The 14,390-nt window shown below is 52.5% G+C and overlaps 1 protein-coding gene across 6 annotated transcripts in view; it reads left to right on the top strand.

The window, feature by feature from the left end:
* Window positions 1-14,390, top strand: part of PACSIN2 (protein kinase C and casein kinase substrate in neurons 2) — a 74,080-nt gene that overhangs the window by 17,396 nt on the left and 42,294 nt on the right. For 2 of the 6 annotated variants that reach the window (XM_029079093.2, XM_029079096.2), the window contains exon 1: window positions 10,721-10,935. The exons of 1 other annotated variant lie outside the window; for it this stretch is intronic. The gene's annotated coding sequence lies outside the window, so the exon portion shown is untranslated. Of the gene's footprint in view, window positions 1-10,027; window positions 10,048-10,720; window positions 10,936-14,390 lie in introns of those variants that run through there. 3 more of the 6 variants (XM_029079097.2, XM_029079098.2, XM_029079095.2) reach the window with 2 other exon arrangements.

Consider the following 14,390-nt stretch of genomic DNA (forward strand, 5'->3'; position numbering starts at 1 on the left):
CAGACGCATTCCTCGCTCACAATGTGTCCTCATAGAACCTCATTAAAGTGGTTTTCCCTACTGAGTGAGGAAAGGTCCTATTTCCTCCAAGGCCAGTATGGTTGCCAGTCTGCCCTTGGGAAAGGCTCTGTGATTCCTCTTGCTCTTCTTCCCGAATGCTCCAAGAGCACCCTTTCATTCATTCATTCAATAGTATTTATTGAGCGCTTACTATGTACAGAGCACTGTACTAAGCCCTTGGGATGAACAAGTCGGCAACAGATAGAGACAGTCCCTGCCGTTTGACGGGCTTACAGTCTAATCGGGGGAGACGGACAGACAAGAACAATGGCAATAAACAGAGTCAAGGGGAAGAACATCTCGTAAAAACAATGGCAACTAAATAGAATCAAGGCGATGTACAATTCATTAACAAAATAAATAGGGTAACGAAAATATATACAGTTGAGCGGACGAGTACGGTGCTGTGGGGATGGAAAGGGAGAGGTGGAGGAACAGAGGGAAAAGGGGAAAATGAGGGTTTAGCTGCGGAGAGGTAAAGGGGGGATGGCAGAGGGAGTAGAGGGAGAAGAGGAGCTCAGACTGGGAACGCCTCTTGGAGGAGGTGAGTTTTAAGTAGGGTTTTGAAGAGGGAAAGAGAATCAGTTTGGCGGAGGTGAGGAGGGAGGGCGTTCCAGGACCGCGGGAGGACGTGACCCAGGGGTCGACGGCGGGATAGGCGAGACTGAGGGACGGTGAGGAGGTGGGCAGCAGAGGAGCGGAGCGTGCGGGGTGGGCGATAGAAAGAGAGAAGGGAGGAGAGGTAGGAAGGGGCAAGGTGATGGAGAGCCTCGAAGCCTAGAGCGAGGAGTTTTTGTTTGGAGCGGAGGTTGATAGGCAACCACTGGAGTTGTTTAAGAAGGGGAGTGACATGCCCAGATCGTTTCTGCAGGAAGATGAGCCGGGCAGCGGAGTGAAGAATAGACCGGAGCGGGGCGAGAGAGGAGGAAGGGAGGTCAGAGAGAAGGCTGACACAGTAGTCAAGCCGGGATATAACGAGAGCCCGTAACGGTAAGGTAGCCGTTTGGGTGGAGAGGTAAGGGCGGATCTTGGCGATATTGTAGAGGTGAAACCGGCAGGTCTCGGTAACGGATAGGATGCGTGGGGTGAATGAGAGAGATGAGTCAAGGATGACACCGAGATTGCGGGCCTGAGAGACGGGAAGGATGGTCGTGCCATCAACGGTGATAGAGAAGTCTGGGAGAGGACTGGGTTTGGGAGGGAAGATGAGGAGCTCAGTCTTGCTCATGTTGAGTTTTAGGTGGCGGGCCGACATCCAGGTGGAGACGTCCCAGAGGCGGGAGGAGATGCGAGCCTGAAGGGAGGGGGAGAGGACAGGGGCGGAGATGTAGATCTGCGTGTCATCTGCATAGAGATGGTAGTCAAAGCCGTGAGAGCGAATGAGTTCACCGAGGGAGTGAGTGTAAATGGAGAACAGAAGAGGGCCAAGAACTGACCCTTGAGGAACTCCAACAGTTAAAAGATGGGAGGGGGAGGAGGCTCCAGCGAAGGAGACCGAGAATGACCGGCCAGAGAGGTAAGAGGAGAACCAGGAGAGGACAGAGTCCGTGAAGCCAAGGTGAGATAAGGTATGGAGGAGGAGGGTATGGTCGACAGTGTCAAAGGCAGCAGAGAGGTCAAGGAGGATCAGAATGGAGTAGGAGCCATTGGATTTGGCAAGAAGGAGGTCATGGGTGACCTTAGAGAGAGCAGTCTCGGTAGAGTGGAGGGGACGGAAGCCAGATTGGAGGGGGTCTAGGAGAGAATGGGAGTTAAGGAATTCTAAGCATCGATTGTAGACGACTCGTTCTAGGATTTTGGAAAGGAAGGGTAGTAGGAAGATAGGGCGATAACTGGAGGGGGAAGTGGGGTCAAGAGCAGGTTTTTTTAGGATGGGGGAGACGTGGGAATCTGATCTAGACAATTCTCTTTTTGGTCAGGAGGTGGGGATGGCAAAGGGGAAGTGGCCAGAGAAGGGGAGGGATTCTGCACCAAATAATTTTTTGGACATGACTTTGATAGTATTTCCTGTTGGGTGAATTGTGTGAGCAGATAGGGCATGGAGTTGGCTCCTCATCGGAGCTCAGAGAAGCTTGGCCTTGGCTTCAGTAGGGTCAAGACTCTTGAGCTGTTGTGCTGGGTTGCATAATGTAACTTTCTTGGGGTTACTAGAAGGAGTACTCAAATTTTTTTCTGCAAGGAAAATAAAAAGTCAAGTGCCCCAAAAGGTAAAACTTTAACAGTTGTTTTGTTCAGTGTCTGATATTTCCACAGTGGACAAAATTTTGAATTTTGAAGGGTTTTTTAAAAATTAAATGGCATTTTTTAAACCCCTTGACGTGCCAGGCACTAAGTGCTGGGGTAGGTACAAGCTAATCAGTTTGAACACAGTCCATTTCCCACATGAGGCTCGCAGTCTTGATCCCCATTTTACAGAGGAGGTAACTGAGACACAGGGAAATGAAGTGATTTGCTCAAGGTCACATAGCAGAAAATGACAGGGCTGGGATTAGAACCCAGGCCCTTCCAATTCCCAGGGTTGTGTTCTACCCATTAGGTCATGCTGCTTCTTTATATTGTCTTTGAAAAGACAGTGTTAAATATTAAATGTAGATGTTATTACCCAAGGAAAGAAAATTAGTTGTTTACCATCTCTCATTAGGAAAATTCATGAAAATTGGTCGTAGAATGACAAAGGTGGGTTTGGTTCGGCCCAGATCCTAGCGTTCAGATACCCTTTTACAGATGACAAAGACTACTCTCGGGATGACAGATCAACCTCAGTCCTGAGACAGCAGGATGATGACCCTGTATAGTGTAGTTGGTTCTAGTGCCGGTGGCGGGCTCAGCGCCACTCTCGCTCTCTCATCCCTGCCTGCTGAGTTCCCGCCGGGACCCGTGTACACCGAGCGAGTAAGCAGGCGGGGACATGGCACATGACAAAGTCCGCGTGCAGGCGTTTTATGTGCAGGACCCTCTGATGGCCTCATTGACCGCCGCCCGGTGCCGACGTGAACTGGGCTGCGGGACCCAGTGGGGAGTGGCCTCCGTAACCACATTCTTCGCTGCCTATGTGAGCTGGCCATTTTTCAGATCCTCTACTGTTGGAGGCTGAAAAATTTCTTGTCAGGGCCAAATTGTTGAAGGCCAATTTGATGGTGAGCAGATAGGAGAGGCTATCTCCCTCTCTGTCAGTGATCCCATTGGCACTCTGTGGAGCCAGGCCTCTAGTGTGTTGGTCCGGACCCCTCTGGGCCACTGAGGAAGCTCATGGTTTTGCAGGGCCACAGTGGGGGCAGGTAGGCAAGTAGTGGAGCTCTGCCCCACCCCCGCACCATTCCACCCTCCTTCCCTGCCGCAAACCAACACTGAATTGATTTGGGTTTCTCCCAAGACTGCCCAGCAGGAAGGGAAGCTTGCTTGGTGCGGACTAGGGAAGACCTCGGCCCATTCTTCCTGCTCCCCTTGCCAGAGCACGAGGCTAAATGGATGACCGGCAAGCTCACGTGGGCTCTCTGCACGTGGGGAGTACTGGTGTCCTGGCCTGTGTCCCGAGCATTCCGGTCCAGGGCAGAAACGATACCCGACTTGGCATCCGTGGCCCATGACCAGCTCTGAGAGGCGTCTGAGGGCGAGGAAGCCCCAGCCGCACCTGCTCACTGTCCTGGGAAAGGAGAGAAGTTGTGGCTCTGTCGGCTGGTCCTGGGAAGGCCTGGGCTCTTCCTCATCCCAGCTGCCGGACCTCCCCTGCCTGATTCATCTGTCACCTCCTACTTCTATCCTTTAGTTCAGCCACTTCAGCACTTTCCTTAAGCACTTTTTGCTTATGAGTTCCCCTCTCCACCCCCTAGCAATTTATCTGTATCTTTATACTCTCTTGTTTCCCTCCAGAGTGGCGCCTTGAGGGATTGGGTCTAGGTCTGCCACCTAGGAGGGTGGTTTAGAGAGGAGTGAAAGGGGCCTTTCCAGGGGGGACCTCATTTCATTTTGGATCAGTCAATTGTATTTATTGAGTGCTTACTATGTGCAGAGCACTGTACTAAATGCTTGGGAGAGTACAATACAACAATAAACAGACACATTCATTGCCCACAAAAAGTCTGGAGCAGGAGAGACAGACATGAATATAAATAAACTATAGATATGTACATAAGTGCTGTGGAGCTGGGAGGGGGGATGAACAAAGGGAGCAAGTCAGGGCGATGCAGAAGGGAGTGGAAGAAGAGGAAAGGGGGGCTTAGGGAAGGCCACTTAAAGGAAATATAATAATGTTGGTATTTGTTAAGCGCTTAATATGTGCAGAGCACTGTTCTAAGCGCTGGGGTAGATATAGGGTCATCAGGTTGTCCCATGTGAGGCTCACAATTTTAATCCCCATTTTACAGATGAGGTAACTGAGGCACAGAGAAGTCAAGTGACTTGCCCACAGTCACACAGCTGACAAGTGGCAGAGCCGGGATACGAACCCATGACCTCTGACTCCCAAGCGTGCCTTCAATCAGGCTCTGAAGGTGGGGCAAGCCATTTTCTGTTGGATTTGAGGAGGGAGGGCTTTCCAGGCCAGAGGCAGGATAGAGGAGATCAAGGCACAGTAAGAAGGTTAGCGTTAGAGGAGCAAAGTGTATGGGCTGGGTTGGAGTAGAAGAATAGTGAGGTGAGGTAGTAGGGGGCGATTGAAGGCTTTAAAGCCAATGGTGAGGATCCTAAAGGAAGTCTGGATCCTCACACTCCCAAGCCCAATGACAAGCATGCCGTTAGCCCTCTGTGCCTTTGGAGCAATGGGAATTGTTCACCTTACATCAGGAAGGAATTCCAGGGCAACGTTCAGATCTGGGTGGGCCCCAAGCATCAGGAAGGACGTCCCCTCTCATCCTCCCACCCACGGGGCTGCAACCCATGTAAGTGCTAAGCCCCAGAATCGACCCAATTTGCCCCTCTCTGCCCCCCAGCTTTGGGACAGGTGCAGTGAAATGTGCAAGGCATTGGCCTCGGGGAACTGGTCTGTTCCCACCGCTGGCTTAGAGTTTAACTAGGCCACAGGGGCAGCATTAAAGGGCAGTCAGGCCTCCGGCGCCCCAATTACATGGCCATTTAGAAGGCCTGCTGATAAATGAATTGTGAAACTCGTGTGTTCAGGTTTTAAGGAAACAAAAACATGTCTCTCATTCTCTCCATAATCATGTACTATATCTCTGGGTTCTCTCCTAACCTGGTGAAGCTCCTCATTATAAATCTCCCAGTTGTTAAAGTATCCAGAAAGCTGCTGGAAAGGCAGAAAACAGTACTTTCCTGTTAAAAATATACATTGCTATTTAGTTCCCAGCATCTAGGACCCTCCCCTCCATCCCCCAGTTTAAAAACTATTTTGAGGTGTTTGGCTCTTTACTTTCATTTCCAAGTAACTGGGCTTTAGAAGCTGATACTTCTCTGCTGGCTCACCCAAGGATGGGATGGTTTGCTTTCCGGGGAGTCATGGGGTGTTGCCTTTTGGGGGAATCCCAAATCCTTCTCACCATTGTCTCTGACTGGTGAAAGAGGAGTGAGAACAAGCCTTTGGTCTGTTCAGCCCAGTGCCCAGTCTCTGCTAAGTGCACCAAAAGAGGTTGGAGGCCTATTGATATGGTTGCATTTGGGCACCCATCTCCTAGATAAGGAATTGCCATCTGATTCCAGGACTGCAGCTGCGCTCCCCATGGACTCTTGAGTCCGGGCAGCATTTTCCAAGGACTCTGAGCCCATTGCCGTGCCCAGGGCAGATAATAATAATAATGTTGGTATTTGTTAAGCACTTACTATGTGTCAAGCACTGTTCTAAGCACTGGGGTAGATACAAGGTAATGAAGTTGTCCCACGTGGGGATCACAGTCTTCATCCCCATTTTACAGATGAGGTGACTGAGGCACAGAGAAGTTAAGTGACTTGCCCAAAGGAACACAGCTGCCAAGCGGCGGAGCTGGGAATTAGAACCCATGACCTCTGACTCCCAAGCCTGTGCTCTTTCTGCTAAGCCACGCTGCTTTTCTTATTCAACACCCCATGACTCCCCTGAAAGCAAACCGTCCTGTCCTTGGGTGAGCCAGCAGAGAAGTAAGTGTCAGCTTCTAAAGTGCAGTTACTTGGAAATTAATAAAAAGCCAACCCCCCCAAAATAGATGAACCAATCTCCCTGTTAGTCCTCCATTGCCGGCTGGGTCTAGATATGCTCCTGGCATCCCGCCCTAAACAGCAGGCTGGCAAAGGGCAGGTTGCCCTGGGGCTCCCCACAGGCCTCCCTGGTCTAGCAGCCTTGGAAGGCTAATATCCTTTAAGGAGTAAGAGAGTGTGTGCTTGGGGGGTTCCTGCCACCCCTAGCCCCGAAGCTGGCCCTGCCCCCATCCTCCTCCTCCCTGGAGCCCAGAGTTGGGATGGGCTTGTGGAAGAAAGATGAATGTGCATATTCCCTATTCTCAGACCAGGACAACTGTGAGGGGTCATGGGCCCCCACAAGTGTGATCTGAGACTGGACCAACTGGATGAAAACTGGAGGCACCAAAGATGGGCTGACACCCACCACCTGACCCCTGAGAGGTGGAGCAAAAAAATGCACATCACCAGTGACGTTGGGGAGGGGCCCGGGGTCTTGCTTCATCTCTCTTCTCTGAGAGTCTTGGCTCCATTCAGGGTCTCCCCCACCTGAGAAACCAACTTTAGTACTCTGCTATTAAATGGAGCTGGGCCAGGAAGAATTTTTGTGAAATCTGCTGTGGTGAGAGTCTAGAAACTACTGAACTTCTGAAGTTGCTGGTTTGGCTCAGCTGCATCATCCAACTAATGGGGGGTTTCTTACATCACCAGGAAGTAGGAAAAGCCAGCTTGGAACCGTGCCTGCTTGTGGAAAACAGTCCGAGCTGGCAAGGGGGGATCAGGGGTGAGGAGGAGCAGTCCAGTGAAGTGCCTGGCAGTCAGGGTCCACCCTGGTAGGATTCACGGGGTTCCCCATCTTTCCTCGCCATCCCGCGGAACTGTTCCCCGTATCTTCCTTCCTGCTGGCCTTGTGCCCCTGGAATAATCATCTGCTATTTTTGGTCTCTCCTCCAAGAGGCCTTCCCCAATTAAGCCCCTCATGCCCCCTGCATCATCTGTGCACCTGGATCTGTGACTTTAGGGCATTTGCTATTTGCCCCACCCTCAACCCCACACTATTTATGTACATATTTTTAAAATATGTTAAATAATATTAATGTCTGTCTACCCCCTATCTGCTGGCTGTTGTACTCTCCCAAGCATTTAGTATGGTGCTCTGCACATAGTAAGAGCTCAATAAATACCATTGATTGATTTTTTGTTGTTGTTGTTACCTGACTAGATCTAGTGAAATCAGGGCAGTGGCCAAAGCTGTTTGGGGGAATGGTTCTCTCTCTTTCAATAATTGCTGGTATGTAATAATAATAATGTTGGTATTTGTTAAGCGCTTACTATGTGCAAAGCACTATTCTAAGCGCTGGGGGGATACAGGGTGATCAGGTTGTCCCATGTGGGGCTCACAGTTTTAATCCCCATTTTACAGATGAAGTAAGAGGCACAGAGAAGTGAAGTGACTTGCCCAAAGTCACACAGCTGGTAAGCGGTGGAGCCGAGATTAGAACCCTTGACCTCTGACTCCCAAACCCGGGCTCTTTCCACTGAGCCGTGATGCTTCTTGAGTGAGTAGTGTAGTGTTACTCTGCATAGAGCACTGTACTAAATGCTTGTTCTTCCTCCTACCTAGAATGAGAGCGTGTCAATCGACCCGTCTGTATTGTTTTCTCCCAAGCATGTAGCACAGTGCTCGACACACAGTAAGCGCTCAATAAATAGTATTGATGGATCGATTTATTATAGGGAGAGCATGATACAACAGAGTTGGTAGGCTACCTCCTTGCCCTCAAGGAATGGACAGTCCAGCCCTGCCTCGCCTTCTCTCTCCTGTGGCAGACCAATGTTTTGGAAATAGAGCCGCCCTGCCGCAGATTTCTGAACGCTCCTGTGGGCTGAGTGCAGAGTGGCCAGGGCCTCCAAGAGCCTCTAAATTGTTGATGCAAAAGCCAGACCCCTATGAATATTTAATTCGACTTTGAATTTGAGAAGAGGTTGCCCCGCCCCGCACCCCCACCATCCCGGGAGACCTAGGCAGCCGATGATTGGGGGTGAGACTCCGGCCCTGTGCCCCCTTTTCTTCTCGCCCCAATCCCCTAGATTTGATCATCCGTTTTGAAGAATTTGGCATTTGTGTAGTGTTTTGCAAAAGCATGACGTGCAGCCCAGCTGTTGTGAGTCACTCCTCAAACCCACGTGACAGAGGGAGGACTTTATCGGCTTCTCCCTTTGGTGGAAAGGAAAACGGGAAATTCAGAATGCAAAATCGCCCAACTCCCGGCCGCCCAGGAGCCTGTTCCCCGGTTTGGGGTGGGGCAGACCCTTCCCAGGCCACGGCGGGGCCCTCGCTGGGTGGCTCGCAACTTGGCAGAAATTTGAAAAAGATCTGAGTGTGTTCCCAATCAATTGATAGTATTTACCTGTTGCCTGTGAGCAGACAGGATTCCTGCCCTCAAGGAAATTACATTTTACAATAATGTACTAAGCGCTAGGAGAGTGCAACAGAGTGAATAGACACCATCTCTGCCCTCAAGGAGCTTTAGAGTCTACTGCTTGCAGAGCACTGAACTGAGCACTTGGCAGAGTGAGTAGACAGGATCCCCACCCTCAAGGAGCTTCCAAGACATTAGGGGGGTGCAGTCCAGTAACGTAATGTCTTACCCAGAAGGCAGACCGCCCACCATGGCGTTCTGTATAGCAGATGTGACCTGGGCTCGAGGGCAAAGCGGCAGTCCCATTGTCAAGCAGGTCTTGGCGCCATCGAGATCATTGGGTCAGTCATTCAGTCATATTTATTGCACGGTACGGTAATGTTGGTATTTGTTAAGCGCTTACTATGTGCCGAGCACTGCCGAGTTACTGTTCAGGTACTAAACGCCTGAACAATATAACAGACACATTCCCTGCCCACAACGAGTTTACAGTCCAGAGGGTCGTGGTGCCCCGCTGCCAAGGCCTGTTGGGAAGAAGACCCAACCAACTAAACCGGGAGCTGTCTCACCGAACAGCTGTTTCCTGAAGGAAGTTACAAGTGCCCTTGAGAGCCCCATCCCCACCTCCCACCCCCCATCCATCCAACCTGCAGCCCGAGGGCCACCGAGAACCGGGGATGGCTGCTTGCCGGCTGCGTGTGGGGCCTGTGTTTGTGCTATGTACGGCCACCGGCGGGCAGTGGTTGTGCTGTGTGTGGCTTGCATGCAGGGAGTGTTTGTGCCACTCCGTGTGCGGGCTGCTCTTCCCCCTCTCTCCCCACCCCCCAGCACTTAGGTATGTATATTTATGGAGAAAGCAGCATGGCTTTGTGGAAAGAGCTTGGGGCTTGGCAGTCAGAGGTCGTGGGTTCTGATGCTATCTCTGTCACTTGTCAGCTGTGTGACTTTGGGCAAATGACAACTTCACTGTGCCTCAGTTACCTCATTTGTAAAATGGGCATTAAGACTGTGAGCCCCAGGTGGGACAACCTGATTACCTTGTATCTCCCCCAGCGCTTAGAACAGTGCTTGGCACATAGTAAGTGCTTAACAAATACCATCATTACTGTTATTATTAATAATAATTCTATTTGTATTACTGCCTGTTTACTTGTTTTGATGTCTGCCTCCCCCCTTCTAGGCTGTAATAATAATAATGTTGGTATTTGTTGAGTGCTTACTATGTGCCAAGCACTGTTCTAAGCGCTGGGGGGATACAAGGTGATCAGGTTGTCCCTCGTGGGGCTCACAGTTTTAATCCCTATTTTACAGATGAGGTAACTGAGGCATAGAGAAGTAAAGTGACTTGCTCAAAGTCACACAGCTGGCAAGCGGCGGAGCTGGAATTAGAACCCATGACCTCTGACTCCCAAGCCCGGGCTTTTTCCACCGAGCCACGCTGCTTCTCGTAAGCCCGTCGTGGGTAAGGATCGTCCCTATTGCTGATTTACACTTTCCAAGCGCTTAGCGCAGCGCTCTGCACAGAGTAAGCGCTCGCGGGGAATATCTGTGCCGTGTGCGGGTTGCAGGCGGGCAGTGTTTGTGGGGGGTGAGCGGGCTGCTTGCGGGGAGCGTTTGCGGTGCGTGCGAGGTAAATAGGGGCTGTGCTGCAGTGGAGGGTGACCTGCTCTCCGGCTGCGGCGCTTTTGGCAGCCAACAGGAAATGATGAAACCGGCCGGGAAAGGGAACTGCCGGGGTGGGGGGAACCCGCACCACGGCGAGCAGGAGGAGGAGGAGCTGCGGGAGGACGGGAAGGAACTGTTGGGCGGAGGATGGAGGAGGAGGAGGGGAAAGAGTTGCTGGGCGGAGGATAGAGTAGGGGGAGGAGCTGCCGGAGGATGGAGGAGGGGGAGGAGCTGCGGGAGGATGGAGGAGGAGAGGAGGGGGAGGAGCTGCGGGAGGATGGAGGCGAGGAGGGGGAGGAGCTGCGGGAGGATGGAGGAGAGGAGGGGGAGGAGCTGCGGGAGGATGGAGGAGAGGAGGGGGAGGAGCTGCGGGAGGATGGAGGAGAGGAGGGGGAGGAGCTGCGGGAGGATGGAGATAGGGAGGAGGAGCTGCGGGGGGAGGAGGAGGAGCTGCCGAGAAGGGAGAAGGGGGAGGAGGGGAAGGCAGGTGCCGAAGCCCGTCGGCGGAGTTGTGCAAGCGGGGTCGGCGTTTGTCGGGGAACGTGGCGGGGCGCGGGGCTGCGGTCAGTCATCTTGGCGGGGCCCGCAGCTCCCGGGCTTTTGGCGGGTGAGAGCGGCTGCGGGCAGATCCCCGCTCAGAGGAGCCGCGGCGGCCGCCTGGACCTCCTCGACGGCCGTCTTCTAGGTGAGCTTCACCTTGCCCGCCCAAACGTCCGCCCGCCCGCACCCCGATGGCAGGAGCGGGGGCTAAGGGGGCCTGCGGGGCCTCGGCGCTTGGGCCACTGTTGGCCGCTTTGCGTTTCCTGCTGTAAAGCTTTCATAATTCGAGGTGAAAGGGGGGGCTCTGCTTTCTGCAGGAGGGCTGGAGGGGGCGAGGGGGCCGAGCTTTCCCGGTTTTAACGGCCTGGTGTACTCTTGGCGTCGTTTCCAAATATGTTTGATTCCCTCTCCCCCCCCCCCCCCCCCCCCCCCCGCCTCCCGGCGTCCGTCCCCAGCTCGGTTGCGGAACGTCCCTCCCCGGACAGGTCGGTTGTGGCGGCCGCCCCGTGTCCCCCGTCCCCTCCGGTCCCCGGCGGTCCATGGGGCCCATCCCTTCCCTCCTTCCCCCGTCGTGCGCGGCTCCGGACCTCCCTTATGTAAAGAGCACCTGCCCCGCGGCAGACCGGCGCGCCTTTCCGAAGGACACGGAATCCTCCTACGGCGCTGGGACCTAGGGGAGAAATGGCCAGATTAACATCCAGCTCTGGCCCCATCCTTCTCCTTCACCCCCACCTCCTCCTCTTCCTATCCCCCCTTCTCTTCTTCCTCTTCTCCCCCGTTTTTCTCCTCTTGTGTGTCCCCCCCCCATTTTTCTCCTCCATCCCCTTTACCGCCACCTCCTCTTCCTACCCCCTTCCCTTCTTCCTCCTCTTCTCCCTCCTATTCTCCCCCATTTTTCTCCTCCCCCTTCACCCCCACTTCCTCCTCTTCTCTCTCCTGTTCTCCTCCATTTTTCTCCCCCATCCTTCCCCTTCACCCCCACTTCCTCCTCTTCCTATCCCCCTTCTCTTTTTCCTCTACACCCTTATTCTCTCCCCGTTTTTCTCCTCCATCCTTTCCCTTCACCCCCACCTGCTCCTCTTCCTCTCTCCCCTTTTCTTCCTCCTCCCCTCCCCATTTTCTCCTCCTCACCTCCTTCTCCCATCTCCCTCCCTCCTCCCTCTCCTCCTCCCTCTCTCCTCCTCTCCCTCTGTTTTTCTCCTCCTCTTCTTCCCTCAACCCCACCATCAGACCGCCCTCCTGCCCCGCCTCCTCCTCTCCCCAATTCTGCAAGGCTGCGAGCACCTGACCGAGCACCTGATCGGGCCCAGGGTCTGAGCCCCAAGCAGCACTGGGCTCTCAGAGGTGGCTCGGGTCACTGCAGCCAGGGGTTCCCCCCACCACCCCCGGAAAGCCCCAGACTCCACTACCATACCCGTAACTTCCCATTGCCCTGGGGACAGTAAATGGCTTGTGATTTAAGGGACCAGGCAGCATAGGAAAGATGGACGTTTTGTAAAGTTTCTTAAAAGACCCCACTTGGGCAAGTTTTAACATCGCTCCTGGGTTTCGTAATATGACCTGTTTAAAAACTTTGTTGGTAATAGAAGGCTTAATGAGTTTTATAGGAAGCTTCAGATGACGGGGCCGCACTGGTTCCCAAAAGTAAGTGTCATGGTCTTACCTGGAATAAAGGCAAGTCGGACAAGTGTGAAGTCTTGCCAGAGAGAGAAGGGTTAAGTGTCCTCTTTTGTAGGTTTATGTTGTGTTAATTAACTGTTTGCTTCTTGTGACCACACAAACTGGAGTGTTATCTAATCTACGTGGTACTAAGGTAACCATCCCCCGCCCCCCCCCATAGTTGTGGCTTCAGGTTTCTGTTGAGATCCATTTGGATTATTTCAACTTTGAACCCCTTTTGTTCTCCCATCTCAGCATTCTTTCTCCATGTGCCCTGTCACATTCTCCACCGGCCCCTTCAGTGGTTGGTTCCCAAGCTTATGAAGCTTGTCCTGAATGAATGATAGAGGCATCTGAACAGAGCAGGCCCAGCCTGTTAGAGGCCAGAAAAACAGCGGAAAGGCCTGGTCTTAATCAGGGGTGCTTCCTGCCTAAGGGAAAATTTAGGGAATCTTTATTCTGTGAGTTTTCCCCTTAACTTTCCTCCCTCACTTCTCATGGAAAACTGGTTTCTCAAAAAGACCAACCAGAGGTTGAAATGTGGAGTAATTTAGAGGGATCTGGTGGCCAGGGGCAGGTGGAATGAGAAATTTCCACATGAGGAGTGGGTGCCCACTGGCCCTTCAGAGAGTTTAGCCCTGTATCTGGGGCAGCTAGAAAGACCACTTCCATCCTGTCACCCACCTTCCCCAACTCTCCATTCGTTAAACTCTTACTGTGTACTGAACACCCTACTAAGCACTGGGGCAGATAAAATACAATCAGGTCAGACAAACTCCCTGCCCATATGGGATTCACATCTTAAGGGGAGAAAGAACAGATGTTCAATCCCCATTATACAGACTGAAACAATCACAGAGAGTTTGTCACTTGTCCAAGGTCACGCACAGCAGGTGAGTGGTGGAGCTGGGATTAGAACCAAGGTCCCCTGACTCCTGGGCCTGAGGACTTCTACTAGGCCATACTGTTTTCCTGGTGTCCCTGCCACCTGCTAGCCAATTAAGAGTATTTATTGCATGCTTGCTTTGTGTAGAGCACTGAACAAAGTGCCGGGGCGAGTCATAATAATAATTGTGGTATTTGTTGAGTGCTTACTTTGTGCTAAGTACTGTCTTAACCACTGGGATAGATACAGCACATTCAGAACAACCACAGTCCCTGTCCCAAATGGGGCTCACAGTCTAAGGGGGAGAGAGAATGGGTACTGAAGCCCCTTATTACAGAAGAGGAAACTGAGGCACAGAGCAGTTGTAACTTCCCCAGGGACACACAGCAGGCCACTGTGGGAGCTGGGATTAGAATGCAGTCCCCTGACCCCCAGGCCTATATTCTTTCCACTAGGCCATGCTGGTTCTCAGTAGAAAACAAAATAATTAGTAGGCATGGATTCTGGACCTCAGGAAGCTTACACAGTACAGTAGACTTAGTAGAGGTGAATCCTGATCTCAAGGATATTCCAGTCTAGGGGGAGAGACGATAAATTACAGCGGGGAGGAAGCAATAGAGTAGAAAGGTAGTAAGTGCCCTTGAGGGGTGCGTGGTAAGTGCCTGGGGTTTAGGTGAGGGGAAAGTCCTAAAGAGGCAATTATAGGGAGGGGGAGAGGGGGAAGTAGGGTCTGGAGAGGAGATGAAAGATTAATGGGGGATGTGATTTCCGGAGGGCTTTGAAGATGGGGTGAGCCATGGTCTGCCAGAAGTGAATGAGGAGGGAGGTCTAGAGAGGAGAGAGGGCCCTCTCTCCTCTCACACCCCCAGCTCTCAGGTAAGACAGCTGAGACCCAGAGGGGGCTGCACAGAGCGACAGCCCCAGGGCTTGTGAGCTTCCTGCTCAGGTGACCTGGCTTTGGTTTATTTAGCAGGAGTGTTTCTAGTATTTACTGAGCACCTTCTGGGTGCAGAGTTGGGTACTGTTTTAAGTTCTTGGGGAAGTACCAAACAAAT

Source organism: Ornithorhynchus anatinus, chromosome 14, assembly GCF_004115215.2.
Source record: "Ornithorhynchus anatinus isolate Pmale09 chromosome 14, mOrnAna1.pri.v4, whole genome shotgun sequence".
In the NCBI taxonomy this organism is placed as follows: domain Eukaryota; kingdom Metazoa; phylum Chordata; class Mammalia; order Monotremata; family Ornithorhynchidae; genus Ornithorhynchus; species Ornithorhynchus anatinus.